The sequence below is a fragment of the Lepisosteus oculatus genome, unplaced genomic scaffold (genome assembly GCF_040954835.1).
Source record: "Lepisosteus oculatus isolate fLepOcu1 unplaced genomic scaffold, fLepOcu1.hap2 HAP2_SCAFFOLD_52, whole genome shotgun sequence".
In the NCBI taxonomy this organism is placed as follows: domain Eukaryota; kingdom Metazoa; phylum Chordata; class Actinopteri; order Semionotiformes; family Lepisosteidae; genus Lepisosteus; species Lepisosteus oculatus.
This window is the reverse complement of record NW_027168064.1, coordinates 1,553,378-1,571,261: the sequence shown is the minus strand read 5'-3', so window position 1 is coordinate 1,571,261 and position 17,884 is coordinate 1,553,378. Positions and strand designations below refer to the sequence as shown.

The 17,884-nt window shown below is 46.1% G+C and overlaps 7 non-coding genes across 7 annotated transcripts; 4 read left to right on the top strand and 3 right to left on the bottom strand.

Moving 5' to 3' along the window:
• Positions 1–6,357: 6,357 nt before the first annotated feature.
• Positions 6,358–6,439, bottom strand: trnas-gcu (transfer RNA serine (anticodon GCU)). Its single transcript has one exon. It is a non-coding gene; the product is annotated as a tRNA-Ser (tRNA).
• A 4,068-nt stretch (positions 6,440–10,507) lies between these two features.
• On the bottom strand, positions 10,508–10,579 carry trnad-guc (transfer RNA aspartic acid (anticodon GUC)). The gene has a single exon. It is a non-coding gene; the product is annotated as a tRNA-Asp (tRNA).
• A 1,196-nt stretch (positions 10,580–11,775) lies between these two features.
• trnav-aac (transfer RNA valine (anticodon AAC)) lies at positions 11,776–11,848 on the top strand. The gene has a single exon. It is a non-coding gene; the product is annotated as a tRNA-Val (tRNA).
• Positions 11,849–12,422: 574 nt separating this feature from the next.
• On the bottom strand, positions 12,423–12,494 carry trnah-gug (transfer RNA histidin (anticodon GUG)). Its single transcript has one exon. It is a non-coding gene; the product is annotated as a tRNA-His (tRNA).
• A 201-nt stretch (positions 12,495–12,695) lies between these two features.
• Positions 12,696–12,767, top strand: trnae-uuc (transfer RNA glutamic acid (anticodon UUC)). Its single transcript has one exon. It is a non-coding gene; the product is annotated as a tRNA-Glu (tRNA).
• Positions 12,768–13,207: 440 nt separating this feature from the next.
• Positions 13,208–13,280, top strand: trnav-cac (transfer RNA valine (anticodon CAC)). Its single transcript has one exon. It is a non-coding gene; the product is annotated as a tRNA-Val (tRNA).
• A 1,550-nt stretch (positions 13,281–14,830) lies between these two features.
• trnat-agu (transfer RNA threonine (anticodon AGU)) lies at positions 14,831–14,904 on the top strand. Its single transcript has one exon. It is a non-coding gene; the product is annotated as a tRNA-Thr (tRNA).
• The last annotated feature ends 2,980 nt before the right edge of the window (positions 14,905–17,884 follow it).

Here is a 17,884-nt window from a genome sequence, read left to right as displayed (position 1 = left end):
ATACGTTTAGTATATTTAGTCCCTAATGCTGAAAGAAATGATCATAGAACATGACATCTAACCTTACCTGCTGTGTTTTTAATCCCTATTGCTCAATGCACGGTGAAAGCATTGCATACATATGTCTGACAATGAGGAATGGGCCCCTGAGACAGTCATTTGCCTGTTTCACAAATGATCGTATTTTACTAGAGATTCTGTTTGGGATTCAGATGTGCATTCGGACAGCAATCCCTTTCAAGAAATGATACGTTCTGGATGAGGTCAAAGGTGCTGGAACACTGTATCTAGGATGTGTTTGCAGAGACTGTGTGTCTCCTGCTTCAACGCAGTGAGAAATAGATGTGCTCCTGTAATTCATTGGTACATGCCCAGGGCAGTAAGCAGTCTGAGGATTTATTTCCTGACGGCATAGAGCAGTGAAGCAGTGAAGTAGTGCAACACACTGGATCATTATATTATTAGAATCTATTCTACTTAAATTATTACATTATACACAATTTGAGTTCATTTTAAAAAGTAAAAGGTAATGAAAGGAATGCATTTTCGTAAGAAAGATAATACCGATATGCATGTGATAATCTTCCTTATATCATGTAGTGCGTCATTTGGACACTTTGTGGGATTGAAATACAAAGAAAATCATGTTCTATGGTACAAGATAAATACAAAACTTAAGCTTTTATTTTAATTAGATTTGTTTATAAAGCATAAGCAATCATTTATTATATTAATATATGTGTGTAGCGGCGAGGCTTATTAATAAGGCAGAATTAAGTGTTCTGAGCCTTCCCAAATGAGGCCCCATTTCTCTGTTCATCTCTGTGGTGCAGCCACAGAGAGACTATTCATGCAGGGTGATTTAAGGTCCTAGGACAGCTCCCAAAGGGGGATGCACTTAGCTAAGCCTGGCTATCATGATCAATGGTCATCCATTGGCGCCTATCTGTCTAGGGAGTGCCAGTTGGACATCTGGACTGCATTACTAAGTGTCAGGACTAAGTGACTCATATCTCACCTTGATCAATCAATCAGGGACTGGTAGGGCCGAGTAACCCACGTGGGACTCTGATGCCCATGGAACTTTCAGCCAATCAATGAGCTGAAGTTCCTCCAGGTAAAAACAGGCAACACAGAGAGCCTGTGAGATTCAGTAAGATTCAGAAGGGAGGATTCAGAGGATTCTGTGGACAATTCTAAAGGGAATTCAAAGGAGAATTCCAGGGCAGGGCGGCCCAGGAGCAGAAGGCTCCCAAGGGCAGGACATTCTCGCAGCGCGCCTCCTGACCATCCTGAGACTCAGCCCGGACAACCACGGAACGGCCAGTGTGTCCGAGTGCCAGAACTTTCCTTTGTTCTAAGAGTCTAGAGCGGAGGTTGCCAGAGAATAACCAGAGGATCCACCCGAGGTTAGCACCAGCAGCAGGCCTCGTGAACAGGTCGGAACTGTGGACAGCTGAATCACTATTCAGAACTAGCTCTTCATCAGAAACGAACCGGTCCTCTTCCTGACTTGCTGGGACCCACAGTCATCTTTTCTCCTGTGCACAAACTTTGCTAGTTAAAGCCCACAGTGAGCATCAGCAGCGCAGCGTCGCAAGCCACACAGCACAGCCTGGCACGGAGCCAGAGAGCGCGGATTGGACAGCAACAGCCTGCAACTGTTTCTTTGTGCCCGCAGGAAGATCTGAATCCCCAAAGATTGGATGAGTATTCAACTTCAATGCATTACAGCTCGAGAATTCAATTGTTATCCCAACCAGTTGATATCAATTTAATTCCTAAGAGTTATGTACTTGTTTGAGTATCTAATGTAGAAGTTATAACCAAGTTCATTAACGAAACGGTCTTAATGAATGATATACTGAACGTATGTCCTCTTGATATGTGTAACACTTCGTAACTGACTGAATATATATCTTTTGTATTCTGATAACCCTCTCGATAAGATCTGTTAGGTTTACATGCATATTTTATGTATTAATAAATGTATCCTCGTGTATTAGTACCTGTGTGTGCGCGTTGTTTGAGTTATGTCACATGGTTGGATTCTAAAGCCATCAAAAGAATCAACTTTGTGATTTACTGCTACAATTAATAATTGTCTCAGTAAATGCCCAAACCCTACAGAACTGGTGCCTTCAGAGAGCCACTACATTTAATTTTGCTATGGCAACATTACATATTTGGCGTCCCTGAGCCGGTTTTCTTACATGTGAAAATAACATTTTAGCATCATATTATTACATACAGGTCTCTAGCTTCAACACAGTGATATATATATATACTCAGTGATTTATTGGTACATGCCCAGGTCAATAATCAGAATGAGGATTTATTTCCAGACGGGCTACAGGTAGTGTTGTGAAATACTTCAACACACTGGATCGCAGATTTAGACCCCCTGCACTCTTACTCCTTAAAAACCAAAGAAATGAAGATATGTAGCAATCACATTGCAACAGGGCTGACAGTGACTTAATGCTTATACTAGTGGACTTCTGGTACCTTTAGGGTACGGTGTTCCCTGAAGGGCTCTCAAACCCCGCATTTCAGATGCCTAGCTGTTTCGCTGATGTGTTGCACCTCAGAATCACTTTTAAACCTTACCTCTGGTATCTTTAATCCCTATTGCTCAACGCATGGTGAAAGTATTGCATAAATGTGTCTGAAAATGAGCAATGGGCACCTGAGAGACTCATTTGCCTGTTTCACAAATGATCATATTTGACTAGAGATTCTGTTTGGGATTCAGTTGTGCATTCTGACAGCAATCGCTTTCAAAAAACGATACATTCTGGATGAGGTCAAGGTGCAGGAACACTGTATTTAGGATGTGTTTGCACTTATTCTGTCTCTAGCTTCAACACAGCGATATATGTATATGCTCACTGATTTTTCGGTACATGCCCAGGGCAATAATCATTATGAGGATTTATTTCCTGATGTGCTAGGGGTAGTGTTGTGAAATACTTCAACACACTGGATCGCAGGTTTAAACCGCCTGCACTCTTACTCCTTAAAAACCAACAAATGCAGATATGTAGCAATCATATTGTAGCTGACACTCATTTGCCTGTTTCACAAATGATCATATTTTACTAGAGATTCTGTTTGGGATCCGGATGTGCATTCTGACAGCATCTCCTTATCGCGGCTTTGCCCTTCTTGCCTCTTTGGACAATATCTCCATCTTGTGGTCGTTATTGGTAATGTCTAGACAACATCTCCATCTTGTGGTCGTTGTTGGTAATGTCTTCTTATGCCCTTATTTATTTTAATTCTCTATTAGTTGATTCTAGAATCTCTACAATGGAGATGAAAACATCAGTTTTATAGCAGACAATATGACATTATTTATAGTCCAATTAGAAACTTATTACCCTGTTTTTAACATAATAACAAATTAAAATTGATTAAAACTAAGTTTGGAACACCAGGGAACATAACAAATGATTTTTAGGAAAACCATGAGGTTCTCTGTGTCCAATGCCTGCAAGGGGAGAAAGCTAGAATCCTTTGATTTTTTCAAAATTTGAAAATAAACATCATATAACAACAGCTTTCATTCCTAGGAGTGAAAAATAACCATTTTTGAAGACATAGTAGTTTCTAAAACACTACAATAAAGTTAAAAACATCAGTTTTATATTACATTATTTTTAGTGAAATTAGTCATTTATTGCACTATTTTTAATAAAATCTCTAATTAAAAGTGATTAAAATTAAGTTTGGAACAACAAGGAACACACAAAAAAAAGATTTTTAGGAAAACCACGAGGTCCTCTGTGCCCGATGCCTGCAAGGGGAGAAAGCTAGAATCCTAAAAAAAGGTAATCAATTCGGATTAGTTTCCTTAGAGCTGGTTCAGAGTTTGCTCAAGAGTTTACCTTTCACAGATGCGCAAAGAAGAATGTTGGGGGTGCACGCTTCAAGGCGCCTTACAGCTGTAGGGAGTGATTTGAGACGATTCGTGGCGTGTGCTCATTCCCATATACCGTAAGCCCCGGGGTGCAGTGCTAGGATGACGTACAATACCGCTTGGGCACGTAACGGCGTTATATGCAAGTGCGGGACGTGAGGGTTTTGCGTTTGTTCGTTTTGTTTTGCTCTGCTTTGCTTTGTTTTGCTTTCCATCGCGTTGGTAAGAGCATAAATAAAAAGGCGATTCCTGTGTCGACCACTAATGTAAGAGCTATTTCAAGTGCGCCGTGGTGCGGCTTTTCAAATGCTTAACAGGATGATTTTGCATGCACGCGTGCTTTCATGCAGTCGTGTGTGCAACCATGTCTGCTTACGTGCAAACGGGCGTGGTTTCATGTATGCAAAAAACTTTCCTGGGCTCTTCTGAAGCACATAAAATTATTTGGAGATATACATTTGTCTTATTTTCCTCTTAGGCCCTAGAATTGATAACTTTTTTTTCATTTTTGGCATTTTTCATCATTTTCCAGAAAGTGGTTGCAAGCCCGATATCATGCGAAGAAACTTCAGGATTCCGGGATCAGTCAATGGATTTTCTTCAAAGTTGGATTTTTGCACTCTGTGGACCAAGAGATGTTGTTCTATAATGTTTTTTTTTTTCAAATTTAAAAATATCATTTTTTCATGGAGATTTGAATGGGATGGATTCACCCTCCTTTAGCCAGGACAGAGCTCCAGGAGCCTGGGTAGGATTCTAGCTTTCTCCCCTTGCAGGCACCTGGCACAGAAGACATCATTTTTTTCCTTAAAATCTTTTTTTTTTTGTGTTCCTTGTTGCTCCAAACTTAATTCTATTCACTTTTAATTAGAGATTATATTAAAAATAGTGCAATAAATGATTAATTTCACTAAAAATACTAAAAGTAATATAAAACGGATGTTTTTAACTTTATTGTAGTGTTTTAGAAACTAATGTCTTCAAAAATGGTTATTTTTCACTCCTAGGAATGAAAGCTGTTGTTATATGATGTTTATTTTCAAATTTTGAAAAAGCAAAGGATTCTAGCTTTCTCCCCTTGCAGGCATCGGACACAGAGAACCTCATGGTTTTCCTAAAAATCATTTTTTATGTTCCCTGGTGTTCCAAACTTAGTTTTAATCAATTTTAATTTGTTATGTTACAAACAGGGTAATAAAGTCTTAATTGGACTATAACTAATGTCATATTGTCTGCTACAAAACTGATATTTTCAGCTCTATTGTAGAGATTCTAGAATCAACTAATAAAGAATTGAAATAAAAAAAGGGCATAAGAAGACATTACCAACAACGACCACAAGATGGAGATATTGTCTAGACATTACCAACAACGACCACAAGATGGAGATATTTTCCAAAGAGGCAAGAGGGGCAAAGCTGCGATAAGGTAAAATCATTTTTTGAAAGAGATTGTTGTCAGAATGCACATCCGTATCCCAAACAGAATCTCTAGTAAAATATGATCATTTGTGAAACAGGCAAATGAGTGTCAGCTACAATATGATTGCTACATATCTGCATTTGTTGGTATTTGAGGAGTAAGAGTGCAGGTTTAAACCTGCGATCCAGTGTGTTGAAGAATTTCACAACACTACCTCTAGCACATATGGAAATAAATCCTCATAATGATTATTGCCCTGGGCATGTACCAAAAAATCAGTGAGCATATATATATATATCACTGGGTTGAAGCTAGAAACACAGAATAACTGCAAACACATCCTAAATACAGTGTTCCAGCACCTTTGACCTCATCCAGAACGTATCATTTCTTGAAAGGGATTGCTGTCCGAATGCACATCTGAATCCCAAACAGAATCTCTAGTAAAATACGATCATTTGTGAAACAGGCAAATTACTGTCTCAGGGGCCCATTTCTCATTGTCAGACACATGTATGCAATGCTTTCACTGTGCATTGAGCAATAGGGATCAAAAACACCGCAGGTAAGGTTAGAAGTCATGTTCTATGATCATTTCTTTCAGCATTAGGGACTAAATATACTAAACGTATGATGCTAAAATGTTATTTTTACACATATTAATGTAATAAATGATTGCTTATGCTTTATAAACAAATCTAATTATAATAAAAGCTTAAGTTTTGTATTTATCTTGTACCATAGAACATGATTTTCTTTGTATTTCAAGCCCACAAAGTGTCCAAATGATGCACCTTTGACCTCATCCAGAACGTATCATTTCTTGAAAGGGATTGCTGTCCGAATGCACATCTGAATCCCAAACAGAATCTCTAGTAAAATACGATCATTTGTGAAACAGGCAAATGACTGTCTCAGGGGCCCATTTCTCATTGTCAGACACATGTATGCAATGCTTTCACTGTGCATTGAGCAATAGGGATCAAAAACAGAATGGAAACAGACATGGAAACCAACGAGGATGGGATTTGAACCCATGCGTGCAAAGCACAATGGATTAGCAATCCATCGCCTTAACCACTCGGCCACCTCATTAACAAAACTGGGCTGTCCCAACTGGGTTGGTGCGCTCCAGATGATCTTTTTCTTTTTTTTCCCTTGTACTCGAGGGTCATTTTCCTGTTCCACATGCGATTTCAACATTTTCCTTGGGAGATGTCAAGCCAGCAAGCCACTGCTGTGGTTCAGTGGCCAGCGTGGAGTTCAGTGGCCCTGTTGTACACAGAAAGCACATTGAGCTCCTTGGACATGAAAAGTTCCAGATAAAAGCCATTTGTCATCCTTTCTCTTGGTGTCGATGTTGCTATTGTATGTAAAGGTGGCAACTTGCTCAGCGAGCAGGCGGAGCACACACCGAATGCAGATGTGTCTGAGTGGTGTGTCCAAGTGGCTGCAAAAGGACAGCACTCCTGGGGCGCTGTGGCTTAGTTGGTTAAAGCGCCTGTCTAGTAAACAGGAGGCCCTGGGTCTGAATCCCAGTGGATAAACGCCTACGGCTAGACTTAATTAAATGCAAGTATTCATTTCCTGTCTTTAACACGACTTGTTTTTCTTAAAATGGATGCAACTTGCAAAACATGAAATACAAACCTTGCTAATCAGCGCTAGCAGCTGGCAAAAAAAAAAGAAGTCAGCAATGTTTTTTTTCTTTAACCTTAACCCTGCTAATGGAGAAGAGTTAAACGACCGAGTCTATGCAGCTTAAACGGTGTGCACGTCGGGTTCTTAGCTGAAAGGGTGGTAAATCACGCTCACCCCAGTCCTTAATCTTTTAAAGAGGATACAAAATTGAACCTAGTCGCCACATCACATACATCCTGTTCAATGATAAAAAGGTAACATCTATCCTCGCTCCAGAGTAAATCTCACGTTGAGGGCATATTTTTTTTCACTTTACCGTGAATCGGGCTCGGCTGCACAGAGGAGAGAGCAGAGCAATGAGGTCACGGGGACAGGGGAGTCACACGCTGGCTGTTTGAACACGCGGAAGATCACTGAGGGATCCACAGTATATGGACCCTCCGTGCGCAATCAGTCCGCACTCCGGACTCTGAATCCTGCCATCCGAGTTAAGATCTCGGCAGAACCTGAAGCGCAGTTCCTTCTTAAAACGTAATCTGGTGAGCATTTCTAGAATCGTACTTGTATAGATGCAGCCTTTAATGTGTTGCTAGGTTAAAATTGATGACTTCTTGTATTTCAGTAGGCAACTGCCCTCTTGATTTTGGATTTAATTTCTTTATTACAGGGGCGCTTTTATGAAGCCAAGGGACCAGGGAGCTGCCCCAGTACTGGGATGGCCAGTTCGAAATCATAGAAACTATTGTCAATTCCAGTCCCATGTCAGTGCGAGCAGGGATTTTGACATCTTGTTTTGCTATGTTCTGCACCAACAGGCAGGTGGCTCAGCCATTCCGTTCCAGTCTGGGGGTTCAACAGACTGCTAGGTTCAGTCTGATAAACTGAGCTGATGGTTGGAAGAAAACCATCTCAGCGTCCATTCTCTGTCCCTTCTTTAGGACAAGGCGTACCGGAAACCCTGCTGTTGACGCAGGAACGATCAGGTCCGATTCGTTTACTACCTGGCAGGCCTGAGGAATCGTCTGACCTGACCGAATGTTCTCGGGGTCACCGCTTAGAGAGTGGGCATCTGGGTCCACCCGTTTCCACAGCACACTGTTTACTGTGTCCAGCTGGGCGCCCAGTCGAACCAATAGGTCTGCACCAATGCAGACCGAATGGGTCAGCTGAGGTGCTACCTGGAAGTAGTGAGCAAACTTCCTTTTTCCGATGGAGATGGAAGCTACACAGCTTCCTTTGCTCCAAATGGACCTATGAGGTGGGGGTGCCCACCACAGAACCTGTGACTGCGTCACCAGGGTCACCTGACAGCTTCGCGACAGGTCCTCGAACAGACCTTCACTGATTATGGACTTCTCAGAGCTGAGGCTAAGAATTACATCATCAACCTGCACTTCTGCCACCTGGACCCCCTCCCACCACCATGGGGTGGTAGTCCTGGACCCCCTGAGGTACCAGGGTGCACAGAAAGGACTCCCATTCATTACCGGACAGGGAGATCCACTCTTCTTCAGGGATGAAAAGGGGGTGTGCTTTACCTGGCGGGTCAAGCAGCTGCTCGGAGCACTGCTCCTGTAGTTGGGAGACCGTGGGAGTGCTGGCCTGGGCAGGACTTCCCTGTAGTTTTGGAAAGCAAGAAGAGACATTTATTCTCGTCCAGAGGAACCAGGAGGAACCTCCAACTCAGCTATAGTGTTCAGTGGGCACTGTGTGATCACAGCATAACCACTGAATCCCCCTTTTTGCTGTGCAACAGGCTTAGGGTTTTTGACCTGAGCCCACAATTTTCCACGCTGGCAGTCCACCAGAGGCTCCAGCCTGTCAAGCAGGTCTTGGCCAATGAGTAGTGGCTCTGTTTTTAACCTAGAGATGTAAACAGGATGCACCACGTTCATTGGCCCGAACCTAAGTGCCACCCACACTCGGTGTGTGATCCTGGCATGATCCTGGGTATAGCTGGAAATATCTATCTTACACGGTTCTACCTTAAGTCTGATGCCTTTTCCTTTCGCTACTCGTTTGAGCTCGCTGAGTAGATCGGCTGACATCAAACTAATTTCAGCCCCAGTGTCAATCAGTGCTTCTCTATCTAAGACGTTTTCAAGAGAAACCTTGATATAAATACGCCTTGCTTTGCCTTTCTGGCTGAGATTCCCTAAGAATTGTAGGAAGCCTGCCTTTTCTTTGACTTCAGGGGCGGGGTCAGCGCCCAACTCAGAGTCACAGCCTTCTTCCAGACAGGAACCCTCCCACCCAATCAGATAGACTGAGGGAGGGGCTTGGGACGGATCCCCGCCTCCTCCAGTGAGAAGGGGCGTGGTCCCCCTAAGCTCATTCACACTTCTGGCATTCGCTGCGGAAGGTTTACCCTGTCCTGATCTCTCAGGCAGGGCTTGTTCAAGCCTGGCCAGGCGGGCTGCAGTCGACTCCCTTCGTCCAGTCTTATGATAGACTCTGCCTGAGCCCTTGCCTTCCCCGTAGCGCTCACGGCGGCTCTGACGCTTAGTGCGGTCCTGCCTGCCTATTTTGCGCCGGGGCTTAGCGGGGCTTACCTTCGGCAATAGGATTTATACTCTCCAAGATGATATTTGCACTTTCTGGAGAGGCGATTTTCTCCACTTCAGTAGCCCGATTTCGTCGATTGCGTGGAGAGGGCTGTAGAATGTGGCGCCGTCTTTCCTGCTCCGTCCATGACAGGCGTGCTGGTCTCTGGAGAGAGAGCACGGTCCATCAGCGCACCCCAATAAAGGCACTGGAAGCAGCTGAATCGCATTGGTGAAGCTCAGCGCTGGGCCGCTGGGCACATCTGACCACAGTTTCCGTAGTGTAGTGGTTATCACGTTTGCCTCACACACGAAAGATCCCCGGATCGAAACCGGGAGGAAACAGACCAGACTTCTTCTGTCACCACGCACAAAAGGGGATTGGGGATTCGCCTAGTGCTGTGATCGAACAGACCCACTCACCTCTTAGTGTGGCGGGATCTGCACAGTGCATGTCGCAGCGCATCCTGCTTTCACTTCAATGCGCGTCCTGATGTACCCCGGTCTCCCGCGTGACAGGTGGGGACAGGTGACAGGTCCACGTGACAGGTCCTATACTAACGAGGAAGACATCGCTCTCTCCGACCCCCGGCATCGTGTCCCGACCCACCGTGCTGGAAGCCGACTCGTGCTGTGATTCCTTTACGGAGCAGAAATGACAACCGAGGAGCCGAGAGATCATTTCAGCATTTCGCGTCTGAACGGAAAACACAAACGACCAACTCAGAATGATTTGCCTTTGACGCTTATCAAAGCGTTCTTTGTGCATCGAACAGACCCACTCACCTCTTAGTGTGGCGGGATCTGCACAGTGCATGTCGCAGCGCTCCCTGCTTTCACTTCAATGTGCTTCCTGATGTCGAGTCGTGTGCCGTGCGGAGGCTCTGAAAGCGAGAGCAATGAAAAGGTGCACGACGCTGTGTTAGAAAACAGAGAAGTGAAAGGCAGTCCTTTCTCTAAGGAGGTAAAAGAAAAGCTACTCCCCGTCGGGGAATCGAACCCCGGTCTCCTGCGTGACAGGCGGGGATACTTGCCACTATACTAACGAGGAAGACATCACACGCTCCGACCCCCGGCATCGTGTCCCGACCCAGCGTGCTGGAAGGCGACGCGTGCTGTGATTCCTTTACGGAGCAGAAATGACAACCGAGGAGCCGAGAGATCATTTCAGCATTTCGCGTCTGAACGGAAAACACAAACGACCAACTCGGAATGACTTGCTTTGGACGCTTTTCAAAGCGTTCTTTGTGCACGACAACTGCGCCGCCTAGCAGATACAAATGGGTTGTACAACTTTGAAGTAGCAAATGGAAGAGGGCTAAGCCTCCTCTCTTTTAGCCCAGGTTCGATCTGTCTCCCAGAATCACCAGGGCGCACGCACACACACACACCCGTGCCGTTGAAGTACTCTGCTTCATTTCTAAGGGCAACTCAACATTCACTCCTACCCCGAGTGCAGAAAAGACAGCGTCTGCAGCAACAGCAGCTCAGGTCTCTGCACAGGAGCTAAGCTGCCCCCATCTCCTCTGCTCTGCGGCTCCTACGGAGTGGAGTCCTGCCTGGAGCCGTGTTTGCAGGCGGCGGCTCCCCGCACCCTGTCTGTGCGTCGTGTCCAAGAGCTCCTGGGAGGAAGAGAGAGCCCTCCGACTCGGGGGCTTTTCCACGGTCTGTGTGAGGAGGGGCGGGTGTGTCCAGCAGCTTATCGAGCGGAAGCCTGGGGCGGCGGAGAGCTGTGATCGTGCAGACCTTGAGGTGTCACCTCTTTGTCTGCTTTCCCGCCCTCCCTCCGCCCAAGCTCTGCTCCAAAGTAGCCCGGCAACCCCTCACACCTGCACGTGTCACAACCTAAGGTGTGGTCATGAGACACCCATGGGGTGTTGTTCTGTTCTTGCTAATTGTTTCCTGCCCGTCGCAGGCAGGAGTCCATGCGAGGAAGATGCGCTGGACAGAGCTCAGAGGGCGCACCTGGGTGGCTTTCCTTCTGAGTGACGTTCCTGCAACACTCTCCCGCTACTCTTGGTGCGCTCATGCCGCAACACAGGAAGGCTGGAGCAGGTGGCTGTGGGCTCTGTGCACCGCCGAAATAGCTCAGCTGGGAGAGCGTTAGACTGAAGATCTAAAGATCCCGGGTTTCGGTGTTTTGTTTCATCGCGCCCTTTGTTCCTCTCTCCAGCGCCCCCTGCCTAAAGTGACGCGTCCCTTTCTCAGTCCGAAACGCAAGCGAGACACCAGCAGCAGTCCCCGCAGGTTTCCGTGGTGTAGCGGCTATCACGTTCGCCTAACACGCGAAAGGTCCCCGGTTCGAGACCGGGCGGAAACAGCCTCGTTTTGCACGCTCCTGTACTTCACAGAGGTATTGAGCGACCGGTCATTTGTTCCCAATGTATTTCCGGTGCCTTCATGCACTCTTGTACCAAACGCACGTTCCTTCTGTATGCGGAGCCGATCATTTGCAATTGGGCTGTGCCGACAGATCAGGACGAGCTCTGTCGGCTCAATAGCAGCGCAGGACCTGCAAGAACAACAGAAAGATTAGCATCCAGCGGGGGCTTCTTAGTGAGCCCAAGATCTCATCAAGAATCGGCTCCAGCAACAGGGCTGGGCGCATTGTTCCATTCTCCGACCACTCTCGGTGTAAACAAGTCCCTCCTGGTCTCTGCTTGAATTGCACTTTCCTGCGTTTGCTTTGGTGTAACTGGCTTCCCCTGCATGGGCGAATGTGAAGAAGATCCTTAGTAAGTCATTGAAGAAACCCGAGAAGAGGTCGGAGTGGTCTCTGTCGTTCATCAACGATCCAGTCAGGCAGTACTCCTCTGTAAAGCGCCGTTCGTTCACATCAATTGGCTTTTTTTTGCCTTCATTCGTGCAAGTAGTAAAAGCAGACGCCCCTATTCTGCCGTGACCCGGATTCGAACCGGGGTTGTTGCGGCCACAACACAAAGTACTGACCACTATACGATCACGGCGAGTTACCGATATACACGTGGCAGGGCGGAAAAGGCTGTGCTCTCTTCGTGTGACATAATTCGGGAAAGTCCTGACGTTGCATTTCAACTGAGCCCCAGTATACATCGACCCTTCGACACTCTGAGTGACAGCTCTCTTGCGTGTTTTCTCATATTTATGTAGTTTGCTTGCATGATGCCCGGAACAGCAGGGTTGTGCACTCCCATATGGTCTAGCGGTTAGGATTCCTGGTTTTCACCCAGGCGGCCCGGGTTCGACTCCCGGTATGGGAACGTGTCAATCTTGCCTCCTGCTTTCCAAAAAATCAGCACTGTACGAAGGAGCCGCATTAAAACTACTCAACGTGCGAGAAGAGGGGGCGCTTGTTTCCAGCCGAAACTTCTCGCGTGTGAGACGAGCTGACCATCGCTGCAGGAGGTGGGAGGGTCACTCTGGTAGACAGGGCTGACCTTCGGCAACAGGATTTATACTCTCCAAGATGATATTTGCACTTTCTGGAGAGGCCATTTTCTCCACTTCAGTAGCCCGATTTCGTCGATTGCGTGGAGAGGGCTGTAGAATGTGGCGCCGTCTTTCCTGCTCCGTCCATGACAGGCGTGCTGGTCTCTGGAGAGAGAGCACGGTCCATCAGCGCACTCCAATAAAGGCACTGGAAGCAGCTGAATCGCATTGGCGAAGCTCAGCACTGGGCCGCTGGGCATGTCTTACCACTGTTTCCGTAGTGTAGTGGTTATCACGTTCGCCTCACACGCGAAAGGTCCCCGGTTCGAAACCGGGCGAAAACAGATTTCTTTTGTCGCCACGCACAAAAGGGGATTGGGGATTCGCCTAGCGCTGTGATCGAACAGACCCACTCACCTCTTAGTGTGGCGGGATCTGCACAGTGCATGTCGCAGCGCATCCTGCTTTCACTTCAATGCGCGTCCTGATGTACCCCTGTCTCCCGCGTGACAGGTGGGGACAGGTGACAGGTCCTATACTAACGAGGAAGACATCGCTCTCTCCGACCCCCCGGCATCGTGTCCCGACCCACCGTGCTGGAAGCCGACGCGTGCTGTGATTCCTTTACGGAGCAGAAATGACAACCGAGGAGCCGAGAGATCATTTCAGCATTTCGCGTCTGAACGGAAAACACAAACGACCAACTCAGAATGACTTGCCTTTGACGCTTTTCAAAGCGTTCTTTGTGCACGACGACTGCGCCGCCTAGCAGATACAAATGGGTTGTACAACTTTGAAGTAGCAAATGGAAGAGGGCTAAGCCCCCTCTCTTTTAGCCCAGGTTCGATCTGTCTCCCAGAATCACCAGGGCGCACACACACACACCCGTGCCGTTGAAGTGCTTTGCTTCATTTCTAAGGGCAACTCAACATTCACTCCTACCCCGAGTGCAGAAAAGACAGCGTCCGCAGCAACAACAGCTCAGGTCTCTGCACAGGAGCTAAGCTGCCCCCATCTCCTCTGCTCTGCGGCTCCTGCAGAGCGGAGTCCTGCCTGGAGCCGTGTTTGCAGGCGGCAGCTCCCCACGCTCTGTCTGTGCGTCGTGAAATTAATTAATAACGTTAATAAATTTATAAAGTTATAAATTAGAAATTAATAACGATATAATTATATTCATGTACCGCAACACAAGAATAGTACACGCTGTACATTGTCTGTCGATAATGTTTCTGTAGTGCTTTAGTGGGTTAGGTTTCTGACTTCCATGTCACACGGTCTATGATTGAATCCCATGGAACTATGACTTTATTTTTTAACAAACATTTCTTTGAAAAAATGAAACGTTTCCCTTGGTCAGAGATTAAATAAAACCTCACTTTTTTAGGTTTTACTGTGCAGAGTGAGGTTTTACCTCACTTTTTTTGAGCAGAAGGTTTACTGTGACCTGAGAAGGGCCGGCATCCAATCACGGTGGTAAATACACACAAGCTCTCACTCATCTGAGCTACATGGCTACCAAGATGATCTCGGGTGCGCCGAGCTGGTACGGAACATATTGAACTGATCGACGGCGAATTGTCTCTCAGACAGGCTTTTCACCTCTAAGCTCCCTGACTGACAGTGATCAGCTAGGTAGTGAAACAGTCAGCTGCTTCTAAGCCTTAAACAGCTGCATCTCGGCGCTTCCACGGAGAGATGATTTGAAAGCCGAACATCACCCATTGGGAACACCTTACTATCACTAGTTTAAGAGACTCTTAAGGTCTTGCAGAGGTGCCTGTCTAATAGCATGCGCTTTGCAAGCTATAGGTGTTTAGGCTGAGGCAGAATGCCTGTTAACAAAATGTTTTTCTAAAGGTGTGTCCAAGTGGCTGCAAAAGGACAACGCTCCTGGGGTGCTGTGGCTTAGTTGGTTAAAGCGCCTGTCTAGTAAACAGGAGATCCTGGGTTCGAATCCCAGCGGTGCCTTCTTTGTTCTGTCTTCTTGAACAGTACTGGTCATTATGGACAACCGCCTACAGCTAGACTTAATTAAATGCAAGTATTAATTTCCTGTCTTTAACGCGACTTGTTTTTCTTAAAATGGATGCAACTTGCAAAACATGAAATACAAACCTTGCTAATCAGCGCTAGCGGCTGGCAAAAAAAAAAGAAGTCAGCAATGTTTTTTTCTTTAACCTTAACCCTACTAATGGAGAAGAGTTAAACGACCGAGTCTATGCAGCTTAAACGGTGCGCACGTCGGGTTCTTAGCTGGTAAATCACGCTCACCCCAGTCCTTAATCTTTTAAAGAGGATACAAAATTGAACCTAGTCGCCACATCACATACATCCTGTTCAATGATAAAAAGGTAACATCTATCCTCGCTCCAGACTAAATCTCACGTTGAGGGCATATTTTTTTTCACTTTACCGTGAGTCGGGCTCGGCTGCACAGAGGAGAGAGCAGAGCAATGAGGTCACGGGGACAGGGGAGTCACACGCTGGCGGTTTGAATACGCGGAAGATCACTGAGGGATCCACAGTATATGGACCCTCCGTGCGCCATCAGTCCGCACTCCGGACTCTGAATCCTGCCATCCGAGTTAAGATCTCGGCGGAACCTGAGGCACAGTTCCTTCTTAAAACGTAATCTGGTGAGCATTTCTAGAATCGTACTTGTATAGATGCAGCCTTTAATGTGTTGCTAGGTTAAAATTGATGACTTCTTGTATTTCAGTAGGCAACTGCCCTCTTGATTTCGGATTTAATTTCTATATTACAGGGGCGCTTTTATGATGACAGAGTCATGTTCAGGTACTTTGCTTGATGGAGGAAGCTCATTTCGGACTCTGTGATCTGCTCACCTGGAAAGGTCTGCTGTACTACTACAAGAGAGAAGTAGTCTGGAAGAAGGGACAATTTTATGATGCTTTGGAAGGTAATGTTTTTTTTTTCTTTGAAATCGAAATGAATCAGAATAGCAGTGCAAAAGACAAACTCTTGGTTTGGTTTAAAGAGATATGGTTTTAAAACAGACAACATGGAGAAAACAGGTGTTTCTCACTTTTGGAAAAGAATGGACCGGGGGTAATATTTTACTAGTTGCAGGGCTGAGCTCACTGGGTTACAGTCCTGCAGTGTCACACCACGTCCAGTGGCGCAATGGATAACGCGTCTGATTACGAATCAGGAGATTGTAGGTTCGACTCCTACCTGGCTCAGGTCATTTTTAAACGCATCGGGCTGCTCCCTAAGTAGTCTGTGCTACTTACTGCATTGTAATTGCACCCAGTAAGAGATTTCCTTCATGTAAATGAACTGCACCTGACAGCTTTAGAAAAACACCTGGGCTCAGTACGGTGCTGAGAACTCAGCGTTGCTGTTCTAATTAGCACGCACTGCATCGGCTATGAACCCGAACTTTTCAATTATTCCGATCAGTAAGTCAACACGTAGTCCACATGAAAGGAAGAATAATCTCTTGTCTGTCTCTTGCTTTTATAGAACTGAATGTCCCTGACAATGTACTGTTAGTTTTAATTGAAGAACGGCATTTGTGTTCAAATATACCAGACAAGTTTACGTAACTGCTCGTGCGACACTCAGTTGTAATTAGTCAAGAAATAAAGTCGAACAACAGCTGCGGGTTTGATTCTGAACGTACAGATGCAGCCATTCAAAATGGGTGAGGTATTTCGCGGATGGATTTCTAGTCCATCGCTTTAACCACTCGGCCACGACTACAGCAAGCCCCACCGCCGTTGCGTTCTTGCTACATTCTTACCTGGATCGCGAGGCGCCGGCGGAAGCCTATTTCAAAGTCGTTCTCCGTTTCAAAAAAACATTTCCAAAATACAAGCCTTGCAGACAGACACGCCTCAGAGGACTTAAGGGTGGCTTCATGTCGGAATGATAAAGTCTCCCCGTCCGGACATGAAAATGCCACTTTGTTACACACACAAAAAGAATCAACAACAGAGAAATGCCCACAAGCATTTCAAAAGCCGCACCACGCCGCACTTGAAATAGCTCTTACATTAGAGGTAGACGCAGGAATCGCCTTTTTATTTACGCTCTTACCAACGCGATGGAAAGCAAAACAAAGCAAAGCAGAGCAAAACAAAACGAACAAACGAAAACCCTCACGTCCCGCACTTGCATATAACGCCGTTACGTGCCCAAGCGGTATTGTACATCATCCTAGCACTGCACCCCGGGGCGTACGGTATAAGGGAACGAGCACACGCCGCGAATCATCTCGAAACACTCCCTACAGCTGTAAGGCGCCTTGAAGCGTGCACCCCCAACATTCTTCTTTGTGCATCTGTGAAAGGTAAACTCTTGAGCAAACCCTGAACCAGCTCTAAGGAAACTAATCCGATTAGACGTTACTTTGACTCATCTTTTTACGCTCAGTGCTGGATTGCTCAAACTCTTACAGGGGATTCTGAGCGGTGTCTGCATACACGCAGTCTGATACGGGTGCTGAAAGCTTGAGCTACTCTCAATGTCATGCTGCCTTTCCCCGGAGTAAATCTGTTACATTGAAAGAATGCTTCTCGCAGGTTCAAAAAGGGACCCTTGTTAATTGGAGAAATCAATGATTTCGAATGAATTCTGTATGCGTTAAAAGACAGCTATACACAGAAAACATGCAGGACACTGCTCACGATGTTTCCCGAGCCGAAACACAGTGCGTTTTTCCAAGCCATTTGACAACGCCCGCCCACTGAAAACTGCAGCAGATCGTGTAAAGGCGTTCAACTTTGTAACTACTGCACGCACAGGAAGCAGAATAAATTCCTCTTTTCAAACTGTCAAAGGTTTGCTTTGCGAACGCTGCAGGACATCGCACAATCTCTTTTGAACGGGGACAAACGATTTCTTATGGGGCGCAGTAAGTACAGACGTTTAAAAAGCTCCACTCATGCCGACGATGCAGCATGAAGAAGCGCAACCTAACGTT